Consider the following 13,435-nt stretch of genomic DNA (forward strand, 5'->3'; position numbering starts at 1 on the left):
CTGAGTCATCAAACTTGTACCTATAGACTGCTTCCAAGCTGCTGAACTGTTTTGTTGGCAGGCCATGAAAAACTGAGAATTTCAGCTCCTTCTGGGGAAAAAATAATTTGGCACGGTCAGCTCGACCTGAGTGCTGGCAGCCCCTTTCTGACACATATGGGTTCTCTGTAGTCGCTACCTCTCCTTGTCAACAGCCACAGCATTTGATTATGCTCTTCCAGTCCTGCAGGAAGTTCATTTTGTGAGCTTACAAAATAAGCACTTAGCCAGAACTGCTTGATGAATGGTGGGCAAATCATTCTGTCATTTTAAAAATCCCATTTGAAAAAATCAGAAGTAGGGTGACTGTCACTGCCTTTTGCCCTTCTCACCTCTCTTCTGGTTTTTCTGGGTTGTCTGGATCCTTCTTCCCTTGATCGGTAAATCCCCATCTTTATTCGTTGGCTCTCGATTTTCTCTCTGGATTTTCATACCAAGATAGCTCATGCTTTCTTGGGTCCACCAATTGACTCTTGGCTGATGACTCTCAAATCTCTCTCTAGCTCACCTTTTCTCTCAAGGTCCCATTCCAGGATTAAGCTCAGAAGTTTTACTGCATGCAAGGCAGCTCTGAATCAAATGCTGGGGCAGTAGGGGGCCCTGGGGCAAACACTGAATGTCCTTGAGCTGACACACCCGTGCAATGGGCTCAACATAATTTCTACCAGTGGTTGAGAGTATTAACGATACTTTGTAGGAGCGCCAGGCAATTGTCTCCTAAGCCCAAGGCCACTGGATAACAATACCCTGTTCTTTCCACACTCACATACTGTCTCAATCCCAGAAGGCCTTGTCTTCCAAAGTGACTCTTTAGGTTGAGTTGTCAGTGTTGTCTTTCTTTCAACTGCCAGGGATGAGGCCCTCCAGGGGGTCAGGGATGAATGAGCAGGCAGGCCACCCTGAAAAATGGGACAAGGCAGAATTTGCTGACAAGACAGTTTGCTCAGGGGGCTTTGCGGGACTCTGCAAGTGCCAAGAATGGCAAACTTGCCCGGTGGCGCCCTGCAATCCTGCCACATTAAATGGGAGCCATTTCTTTCCATCATTAGCAGCAAAGTAAGCAAATGAATGCTCTGGAGCTTCCTTATTAACAGTTATGACCGGCAGATAAACAAAGGCAGGGGAGCGAAAAGTGTCAATGGCGACCCTGAGGCTTCTTCCACCGGCTTTCACGTTGCTTCCAAAAGCACAGTTTTCCCCTTAATAATGCCTTATGAACACTTTTGGAAAAGTTCATTTCAATTTTTTGATATACTCTCATTTGATTTTCAAAATTTAAAAAATTTTTTTGGAGTTTCACAGAAGTAGGAGAGGGTCAATGTGGGAAGGAAGAGAAAGAAAAGGAAGATTTGATACAATTCTGGCATTGGGCTTGGTGTGTTGCATTCAGTATTTCGTTTTCCTTGACTTGAGCTTATCTTTTTTTATTTTTTTTAAGATTATTTATTTATTTATTTGACAGAGACAGAGACAGAGAGAGCACGAGCACAAGCAGGGGGAGAGGCAGAGGGAGAAGCAGACTCCCCACTGAGCAGGGAGCCCGATGTGGGGCTCAGTCCCAGGCCCCTGGGATCATGACCCAAGCTGAAGGCAGACACTTGAGCGACTGAGCCCCGCAGGCACCCCTACTTGGGCTTATCTTTATAAGATCCTAGGTTGCATTTGATTGTAGAAGTATAAAGTTGTAAAGTTTTGTATCTTAGCTGATCTAATCTTTTGCTTCTACAGATGAGAGAGAAGTCATATGACTGGTCAATGATTAGAAACAGGACAAGTGGCAGGTCTTGCTCTCCTCACATCAGTCTCCCTATTCATGTGACCCAGGAACATTTAGCTCAGGGAACATTGGTGAAGACAAGTGTGCAAAAGATGAAAACTCTCCTTCCTGTGCAAAGAAAGAAAATTCTATCTTCTTTGCATGTGAGCCAGTATATATGTTCTGAGCCTGGTGAAATACACAGGTATTAAAACCTGTACTGAAATTTGTGCTGATTTTTTTTCTGATAAAAAAAGATACATAAAAAAGATACATACGTGGAAACTATGCCATTTCTTTTGCTTATTGGACATTGTCTTGTCTGTGCTAGGTGGATGGAACTGAGACAGCCATTCGCGGCCGTTAGGGATGCCGAGCCAGCGTTCTGAGATGGCAGCAGAGAAGGATGGAAAGATTCCAGGTTTCAGAGATGAATATGAAGAGGGACGTTAACCATTCTGGGAAGTGAGATGCTTCCAGATTTCTTTTTATGTGAGGTATTAATTTTTCCTTATTTTTAAAGGCAATGCAGTCAGAGTTTTATGTTCTGCCAGTAGAAGCACGCTAAGGAGACTCTTTGAGCCTCTGACCTGTCGTCTGCTAAAGGGACATATGAAAGCATATTAGAGCTGGCTCATACCAGCCATTTGTTGTCATCTCTTCCCTACTCTACATTCAATGACATCACAGTGTTCATTTCTGTGACATCATGCTGGTGGCTTGAAATAAGTCATGTTGGAATATTTATAGCATAGAAATTGGCAAAAGCTACAAATCAGGGATTTTTTTGTTTTGTTTTGTTTTGAGAGTTGCCTTACCAGCACCCACTGGTAAAAATAACATCATGCAGAGTCATTAAAACTATTAGAAATAATATGTCTAAAGCTTCTATTAACGTGCTTGCTACAGGTAATAGGATTTCACATATGGTGGCTATTTTTGTTATGCGTATAGCAGTATAATTAACCCAGGTGAACAAAAAAGTTACAGTACAAATGCATGTGATTTCCCAGCATAGACAGGTGTGTGATAGGTGTTAGAACTGTATTCTAAAGGTTTGAAACAAAATTAGTCCAGTTCTTTGATGGGTTAGCCTTTTGTTATCCAGAATACTCTACTTCCACTGGGACTAGCACGGAAGAGTTCTAGTGTCAGATTTAGTCTCAGGGTGCAGTGAGCAAGCTAGCCAAATAACCTGTCTGAAAGAGGGGCTGGGTGTCAGAATATCACTGGTGTCAGTGCTGGACAAGAGTCATGGTTTTGCCTATCAGAGAAGAGGGGAAGTGGTTTCTGAAATGCAGTAGGTAGATATTTTATTTTGAGTTTCCTGGAAAACTCTCTTTGGTGGATATTTGTTTGAGGAATAAGACCTATGGGAGCTAGAAGGAGCCCAACTGGGCAGAGGAAGCAGCTGAATTATGGTGCCATGACCTCCAACACTCAGCTGAGCCCACAGAGGGGTCTGAAGCTAGGGGAATCCTTTAGAGCTTTTCCCAAATGAGACCAGTACCGATCGTTGGATGTGAACTGTCCCTGGGGAAGAGGCGTTGCCATGCCTTTGCCTTGGGCTGAGACGAATCCCAGAGAGGATGCAGCTGTGACCCATCCATCTGCAGTCAACGTTCTTGGCAGCTGGGGAAATGAGGGCCTTGGTTCTGAAGGAGACCCGGGTCGCGCATCACAGCATCCACTACAGTGGGATGGTTGGAGGTAGACTTTCCAATAATGTTTCTCTCTTTGATCCCTTCTGCATGTCAGCCTAGGCCTCAGCCATCAGCCAGTCCCTCATTTTCATTTGCGAGGTCCAAAATTTAAGAGCACAGAACCCAGCTACAATCTCACCTCTCCTCATGCCTTCTGTAATACCCATCCAGACTGTTTATTTTCCTTGCAGTAAGTATCAGTCAAAAGATCTTGGTTGCAAACAATAGAAACCAACCATGGATGACTTAGGCATTAAAGGAATTTATGGGAAGGATGGCTGGTAGCTCGTAGGAGAAAAGCCAAAGGAGGGAGGACAGCAGAAATAATACTGATGGGAAATTGTGCAATTATACACCCGGCTGATCCTCAACCCACCTGCCCAGGGTACACACACTGCTTACGAACACAGCTCCCACTGCGGCCTCTCCTGCAGCATTCAATCCAGTTAGCGCTCCTGTTATATATGGCTGCCACTGCGCATGTAACGCAATGGTATCTTTTTATGTATCTGCCATTCATCCGAGATGAATCCTTCTATGAGACCTCACCTGTCTGAGCGGAGGCCACGTGCCCACACCCTTCGTGCCAGGGCTTGGGAAGGAAGGTGATCTGTCTGTTATGACTGGCTGTTCCCTGCCCATCACCAAGATTCACACTGTGGGGGAATCCAAGGACTAGGAAGGAGGTTCATGTGCTGAGTCAGAACGCAACCTGATAAACATCCACAACCCAATGCGTCTGTAGCAAGGGAATCGTAGTCTTGCTCTGTTGGCAGGCGTTTCCTGTGGGTGGTAGTCTAGGCGGTCTCTAGGTCTTTTTACTCACGTGCCTCTGCGGATGGTGAGTGCCTAGTCTAAAACGCACACCCGTTTCTTTCAAAGAAGAGCAAACTTTCTTTCCCTCCACTAAGGTATGTTAGAGAATAATGTGATCTCAGAGTCCCGGGATGGAGCCCCAAGTCAGGCTCCCAGCTCAACGGGGAGTCTGCTTCTCCCTCTACCTCTGTGTTCCTCTCTCCCTCTGTGCTCTCTCAAGGAAAATAAATAAAATCTTTGGGGTGCCTGGTTGGCTCAGTCTGTTGGGTGTCTGCTTTTAGCTCAGGTCATGATCCCAGTGTCCTCTGCCGCTCTCCCTGCTTATTCTCTTTGTCTCTCTCTCAAATGAATGAAGGAATAAATAAATAAATAAAATCTAAAAAAATAGAATATATGTGAAAGATTGCTTCGTTCCAAGAAACAGACTTTTTCAAGCCAACCGAGGGTGAAGGGGCTTAGTGCTGGAAACAATGCTACTATAAGCAAGAAAAAGGGTGGCTCCCTCCATGGTTTCTTGTTTTCCAGAGTGCATTCATTTTTCTGGCTCACATGGTCTTTGTTACTTGACATTCCTACTTCTCCCTTATCTTGGCTCATTCCCTCCTTCAGAAATCCGGTTCAGATTCTGAAGGAACTAATCTCATTGATTTGGCTCCTTATTATTCCTCCAATGGACAGGGCCTCATGGATCTTTGGCCAGGCCAAGGAATGAGTCTGGTGCCCACCCAGTTTAGTCAATGACCACTCATCCATGCAGACAAAAATCACTACAACTCCTTTCCTAAACACCTCAATTATAATGGGATGTCGGGTGTGGCAGGTACCAAATCTGACATGTTTCAAGCTTCTCTAAGCGTGACCTGAGTCCCCACCCAGTTCTTAGGAAGTCATTCTCACTTTTTAGGAAACAAAAGAACTATTAGTTAATAAGTGTTATGGTTTTGTGCCTGCTATTACGTATTATATACCTTATTGAATTCTTACATCATTGCTCTGAAGTAGGTATTACTCCTATTTTATATATGATATTATGATATATGGCATATGTATCATATTATATATGATATTAGTCCATATTTATATATGATGAAGTCGAGGATGACAGTGGTTATGAACCCAGGATAAGACGGTAGAGCTGGATATCAAATCCAGAGTCGTCTTGCTCCAAACCTTTTGATTTTCCCTTACCCGAGAATACCTCTGTTGGCACGTTCATGATAGTGCCAAGACTTTCCTGTGTTAGTTATCAACGGCTTTTTGAAGAAAATTTCCAATTAGGGACTTTTCGACTAGGGAACAGTTGAAAAGTAAAGTAGAATAAGGTAAGAAGGAAGATGAAGCATTGGAGAGAGAGGTGTTCGCAGCTGAGCTGAGGCTCTTTATAGAAAAGCAGTCCTCTTTGACCGTTGGCCCTTCAGTGGCCACAAAACAGCCGCATCCTCAAGCAGTGGGGGGTCGCTCCTGAGTGATGAAGAGGAACTAACTTTACACGGCCCAAGCTGGGCAGCCCCGTGAGTTCCTTGCTTTGTTTGCCCAAAACCATTTCACAGACAATTGTAGCGATCAGGATCCTTCAAACAAAACCTCCCAACATCTGTAAGATAAAAACTGAAGTCCTTCTGGAGGTAGATCTTAGAGTACTTTGTTGTAATGGTCTCGCAGAAAGAAAAGCTGTACCAGTCAGGAAAATTCAGTTAACTAATGTCTAGCCCTACGTCAGCCATGGGGATGATATTGTATAACCTAGAAAATTATTGGAAAGGGAAATGGGTATATGTACTAATACACGAGCACCTAGCATCATCTGTAACGTTAATTCCTTTCCAGCTCTTTCTCCTTTAGCCTTTAATACCAACCGTAACTTTTAGTGTCTCTGAGAATCCTTCCTGGACTAAACGAGCCTGAAATAGATATAGATGATTCTTCTCTGCTTCCTCCCCCAGCTCTATCTGTTACAGCGGCTGTGCACTGTGGGCAGAGCTCACTGTTAAGTACTTACTAGGTTTTGGGTTCCGTCAGCAATCCATTCTTGCTAGAATACAGTGTTGGGATGTGGGGTGTCCCACTTTCTATGGCTGCATAACGAACCACTCCAAAACTTAATGTCTTAAAACAACATATTTATTTCGATCATGAATATGAATTCAAATAGGGCTTAGCAGGGTCAGCTTATCTCTGCCGCACTTGGCATCAACTGGAGAAGCGTGAAGGCTGGGGGCTGTAATCATCTGGAGCGTCACGCACGCAACCGGTGGTTGGGCTGGGATGACTCAAACCTTTGGGGAATTGAAGTTGCTGAGGCTCCTTGGACATCTCTCTACTTCTCTGAGGTCTCTCTGTGAGGTCTTTCCAGCGTGACAGCCTTGGGGCAACTGCATTTCTTCGTGGTAAGTCAGGGCTCCCAAGATGTGTATTCTAATGCGAATGAGCCAGGAGGAAGATATATCTTCTTGCTGACCAAGCTTGGAAGTCACATAGCATCACTATGCCATACTTTCTTGGTCAAAGCAATCACAAGTCCCTACTCAGGTGCAAGGAAAGGAAGCCTAGACCCCACCTCTCAGGGGGTAAAGTGGCAGTCATACCCTAGGAAGCCACACCATAATCATAATGGTATGTGCATGTGTGTGTGTGAATATACACATATATATACCATACATATCATATGTCATATATATATATATATGAATGTTGGAGTGGCTGGTGGCTACCTTTGGAAAATAAAAGTTGTCACATATAGTACCTGTAAGGTTCGAAAGTTGGGTGAAGGTGGGTTGGAACAGGTCTTGAGTGTCATACTAGAGAGTCTGTCCTTTTACTCTTTTGAGGGCGATTCATTTACTGGTCACTGATTATCCTCCACGGTTGTATCTGTGGAGGTTCAGCACCCCCAGACAGCCTGCAAGATTGGCAGGCAGAAGCAAGGCCGTCTCATGTATTTAAAAAAAAAAATCTCCCTAACTTGTCAGGGCTTTGCATTTGATTGTTCCTCAGTACATGAAACACAAGTCCTTGTCTGCCTAGCCAAGCGACGATGGCAAATCAGACCAGACAGGACACGCTTCTTGCCTGTCTCCAGCTGGTACAAACCTACACGTTCTAACACACTTGAGCTGGTGATAACGAGGTGGGCCATGATGGGATATACTGGTGACAACACAGAGTACCAAACTGTCAGAGGACAACCAGATTGACTCTGGGCTTATTGCCCACCAGCTCAAAGAAGAGGCCAACCCTATAGTGTCGATTCCTGCAGAACACGTAACACCTAGTGTTGATTCCATCTGCCAGGGAATGCTGGGTCCAGACCAAACACAATTTTCATAGTCATGGATCCCAAGCCACTAGGTGCTTCCATTCAGAGCCTTGGTCTCTTCTTCTGAAGGGTCTCCATCCAGTCTGCTTGAAGGGTGAGAGATGAGGATATAATTCACTTTGATTGTTTTTTTCTGAGACAGAGATGGGGTAGAGCTGCTACTTGGGTTTTGGATTAATATCCTCTGTCCTCCATTCATTTTTACTTTCCCCTTTGCAACAGTGGGAAATTTGTTTATTGCTGTAAGACAGCTGTCGGAAGGAATCATGAGAGGGTTTGTTCTTCCTCATATTTGTCAAATTGTAGACATTCCCCAATGGAGGGAAGATGCTTGTAAGAACAGGGGAAGATATTATAAATAATAAAGTCTTTCCTTTTGGTCCCAACTTGAAATGGGTTGTGTTCACAAGTTGGGAACTCAGAACAAACAATATCCCAAGAATAACAGCGCTGGTTGGGCCCACAAATGCACATTTCATCCATAATGTAAGCTGAGGAAGGAAGGTAGACATCAACCAGCAGACAGATTAGTTTAGCTAAAATGCTTGAGGCAGCGGCTGTAAGCTGGCCCTGCCTCCCACAGCTCTTTCCTTTCTGTACATTGGAATCCACCCAGCACTTTCCCCATGAGCTGCAAGGGCTAATGGCAGGACCAGTGAGGGTCTGACAGCTGGAAGCCCGGGGGTGGCCAGTGCTAAGTAGAGTCACTTGGAGGACAAGGGCTGTCTGCATTTTTGAAAATGAGGAACAGTGGCTTTGAGTAACTGACATCAGTTCAGGAAATTGGTTTTTTTTTCATTTGTTTGTTTGTTTTTTTAATGCCCGGAAAGGCTTTACAATGAAGCCTACACTTAGGTGGAAATGGCCGCCATGGTGCTGCCTATTCTGAAGCCCGTCAAGTAGGCCCGGTAACTCCACCAGCACACACGGGGGGCAGTGTGACGAGGCTCACACTTGGAATCCCTCTCAGAGTGGCCGTTTCACTCTGCACTTGGAAAAAACCTTGTAAGGCCACGTGTATGCGGATCTGTTTGCCACTTGCTTGCCGCCATGCTGCCGACCACACGAGGCTCCTATTTAGGGAAGACGAAGCTGGACAATCCGGGTCTCCGTTGTGCAGTAAGTTCTGTGTGTTGTGTGGTCTGTTTCAAAACAGGAAGTTCTGCTGGGTGAAAAACCGGGCTATTACCAAGATTCCCCACGTGTCACACGGGAGTCCCGATTTTCAGAGACTAGGAGTCTTGTCTCGGCTGTGGGGACAGACGCCATGTTTAAGTATCTGTAGCACTTTCGGCCACCACCAAGAAGCCGGCAGTTGCTGTCTTGGGACAGCTAACAATTTACACGCTCCTGGCTTGACTTGCAGATCCACCCCTTCGGAGAAGTGACTGTCTTCCTGCCTTATATTCTCTACCGTGCTTTCCAGGAAGGATCTGCTGAACTGGTTATCTGTTGATTTTGTTCGAGTGGAATTCAGTAAGATGTACTTGGCCCTCAAGTAATCCTAGCCCACACCATAATGAAACCCGGAGTGTTTAGAATGGGCCTCAGGACCTTGCTGGGCCCCAGGTGCCACAGTGTGAACAGCAACCACTAATGGACTGTGGACATGACATTAATGATAATTAACTCCTGCCTGGCACTTTCCCTGCACTTGGCATTGGTCTAAGTGCTTCCTATATTATGCCATTTGGTCTTACAAACAGCCCTTTCAGGTGAGTACTGTTATTTTTCCTCAAGCTGGCAGCTGACGAACCTGGGGCACAGAGGTAAGAAAAGTGTCCCAGGTCACGCAGCTAGGGAGTAGCAGATGCAAACCCAGGCAGTGAGGCCTTTACCCACTGCGCCACATTCTTCCTTTGACAAGAGCCAGTACATATATGGGCTCATATGCCAGCCTCTCTTTATGTAAACTCCTTCAATCCTCACGGCAAACCCAGGAGGTAAGTGCTATTGTTTGCATTTTACAGGTGAGGAAACTAAGGCATAAGGAAGCTGCATGGAGGGGCCCAGTTGCAAACCCAAGGGTTCTGGCTTCTGAGTCTCTTGATTTCATCACCATGCTATAGCATTCTCAGAAGAGACCATGGAGGAATAGGATGTCAGTCCTGTATCAGTTTGCGTCGGTTACATAGCAAAAGCTGTTGGCTCATAGCCTACTTTATCAAAAGACATCACTGAAATCTTCATCAAGGTTGAAAATCACAATATCCCTGAACAATCACTGGGGCTGGGGACCTGCAAGGTTTCTGCCTAAGTGGGCTAGAAAAATAGTTCCACCCAAGAAAAGATAGTTTGTTCTTTGCTTGGAGGATTTTTAAATAAAAACATCAAGACCTGGAGGTATTTGTTTCTTCAGAAGGGTTTGGATATGGGAGAAGCACGGAAAACTGAGGCAGTGCTGTTTCCCTGTGCTCTGAGCATGCAATGTGCAGGGAATGCAGCTAGGAGCAGCCCAGGTGGTAGGTGTCTTCTAATCGGTGCGGGCCTGTAGTGACTGTGCAAAAACATAGGGCAAGGAGAAATGAGAATGACTACATAGGTACTTGTCTCCTCCTAGATGGCCCTGGGCTGAATAGCCACTCTTTCCCACCTCCTAGGGATGAAGAGCCTAACAGGTAATGGGAAGACTCCCTTACAGATAAGGAGCCCGTTCTAATGAGCTTAAAATACCTAAGTTAAAGGAAGAAAAAAGCTATGTGCTAAACTAAAACTGTAACTCATCAGCTTACCCAAACCAGGGGGACATTTTTTCTTTTCTTAATCACTTTTTCTCGTTGGGAAAAGAGAAGGAACGTGTTAGAAGTTGAGGGAAGGGAAGTAAAAAGTATCCCCCACACTGAGAAGGCCCTTTGAGACCTGAAAATGAAGCAGCTGGCTCTCCACAGTTTACGCAAAGTTTTATTTTATTCAGGGTAACTTACTGACAGGGAGGATTGGGTGGGCGACAATCAGGCAGCTAGGACACTATTCTCCACAAAGTCTGGACCTTAGTCCACAGATTTTATACAGTGAAGGGACACACAGAAGGGCACTATAGTGAGATCAAAGGGCTTTCACGTTCCAGACTGACAGCTTCCCTTTAGTTAGATTTTGTGGTGCCATCTGCGCATGAGGAAGGGGAGACACTATGTTTCTTTAACAAATTTACAGAGGGCCGAAGTAAGGCTCCCTGCATTCTGGCCTTGGTTGGCATTTCTAATGTATGTATATTAATCTCCAAGGGGCTTGGAACACATAGCCCCCGGAGGACATGAACAAGATGGAGGGCCAAAGATAGCACCATATTGCCAGTACTCTCACAGAACCTAACACATAAAACGTTTTTAAAGGAGAGAACATTATTTTCCAGAAGTCTGGAGCCTCTTGGTGAGGGCTCACTTATGTATTGAGGTAGCACAGCATTCCTTAAGTTCCATGGGCAGGACCTCAACCCTCTGAATTTATATACATGTTTATATACATGTTTCATAAAGCCTCCATCAGCCTTGTTCTTGTGCTCCAGGAAGCTGGATCCTGTTTGCCAGATGGCATTCCAGGGATGAAGGAAGGAGGAAGTCTTCAGGTTACATGAAAATTGTTTCTCAGGGTCCAACTTGCCATTGCTCCTATATGCATCTAGATATTGAACACTGCAAGGAATGCAAGAAGTTCAGGCTGTAAACATACAGGCTGTAGACATTGACCAAGTCTGGGCAGGCTGGAGAGGAGGCACTTGATGGGTGATTTATAGACATGTACATAGGAATAATGACACTCAACTTCCAGGACTATTCTGAGCATTGAATAAGCATAGTGTCTGTTCACAGTAGGTGTTTAATCATGGAACTCGTTACTACTGTTTTCACTTGAGAGTGTTCTGGCTGCAGCACTGTCACCCTACTGAATGAAAAGCAAGGTTGACCGAACTTATCCAACTGGCTGTGTGGGTATTCTTCCTTTTTAAAAAAATTTAATTTTACAGTATTATGAAATATAGCACCCATAAAGTACATAAGACATAAATAACTGCATAATAAAAATCATAAAGCAAAGCATGATGTAATTACTATCATGTAATTCCCACCCAGGTTAAGAAATAGATATTGGGGCACCTGGCTGGCACAGTTGGTTAAATGTTTGACTCTTGGTTTCGGTCAGGTCATGATCTCAGGGTCATGAGATCTTGAGTCTTGAGTGGGGTTCCAGGCTCACTGTGGAGTCCGCCTGAGATTCTCTCTCTTCTTCTTCCTCTGCCCCTCCTGCTTGTGTGCTCTCTCCCTCTAAAATAAATGAATAAATCTTAAAAAAATGAAATAGATATTGTCAGCACTCAGAAGTTCTCACCTCCATTCCATATGTCCTTTCCAGGTCAAGCACCTACCCATTGCACGACAATATACAATATGTGTGTGTGTGTGTGTGTGTGTGTGTGTGTGTGTGTGTGTGTGTGATGGAAATGACATTTTTGCTTAATTGTTAATTGTTTTATTGTATGTATCCCCATATAACATATAACCCTCAATATTATTCTTTTGTCTATGTTTAAATGTTACATAAATGGACATATTTATACTTTTTGTCTTGCTTCTTTTATGCATCATTATAGTTGTTAGATTCAACTACATTATTTTTGAAGCAATGTTGTATCTAATTTCATGGCTATATAGTAGTAGCTCTTTTATATAAATATGCTGCATTTTGCTATCTATTTTTCTATAGATAGACATTTAGGTGTTTTTTAGGTTGAGGTAATGACTGACAATGTTGCTATACATATACTTGTATATGCATTTTGGTGACATGAGCTGTAGGGTATATACATAGGAGTGGAATTCCTGGGTCACGAGATATGTATATATGTAACTTTAGTAGGCCCTGCCAAACTTTTTTCCTAAGTGGTTGCACCAACTGACTCTCCCACGTGCAATGTACAAGTCACCATTACTTCACAGCTTCATGGACAGATGGTACTGGTCATCTTTGAATGTTAGTCAATCTGGTAGGTGTGCAGTTGTATTTAATTGTGGTTTTAGTGTGCATTTCCCTGACTACTAAAGAGGTTGGATAGCTATTCATTGTTTATTGTCCATCTGGATTTCTCTTTGCGAAGTGCCTGTTTATCTCTTTGGCTCATTTTTTATATTGGGTTGTCTGTCTTCTTTCTTAATGGATTTTATCCTAATGGATACTCAATTGTCTCAAATAGCATTTATTGAGTGGTGTCCTAGAACTCATGAGAGCTGATTGTTAAAATTTCAGGAGTTTGTGAGAAGATTTCTAATGTTTGGGTAGCCTGAAATAAGCCAGGCTGGAGTGTTTGCACCATGGGTATTGACGAATGCTACAAATTAGGGCATTCCCTCACCTTCTGTCCTCAGAGAGTCATCAACTACTACACCAATGGAAAAGACCATCTCTTCTGCACTGAGTTTCATCTCTGTCATAAATCCTGTCCATTTGCATGTAGACTTATTTCTTTGCTATGTCCTCTGTATCATGCTTTTCTTTGTCAATCCCCATGTCAAAACCATACTGCCTTAGAAACTATAGCTTTATAATAAGTCTTGATATCCGGTAGAGCAAGCCCTCTCACCTCCTAAGAGTATCTTGCTCATTCTTGGCTCTTAACATTTAAAATTTTAGAATCAGCTTACCAAGTTTTTAAAGAAAAATCTGTTGAAATCTGTCATTTACCTTGGGCTACAGTGTTTCTTGCCTTGCAGAGCTTTATTTTTATGAAATAAAGTTTATCAACCTTTTTCTTCATAGATTCTGGGATTTATGTCAAAAGATTAAAATCCAATTTAGTTTTTAAAATTCTCT

This window comes from Ursus americanus, chromosome 1 (genome assembly GCF_024610735.1).
Source record: "Ursus americanus isolate L20-20 chromosome 1, mUrsAme1.1.p, whole genome shotgun sequence".
NCBI classification, from domain to species: Eukaryota; Metazoa; Chordata; class Mammalia; order Carnivora; family Ursidae; genus Ursus; species Ursus americanus.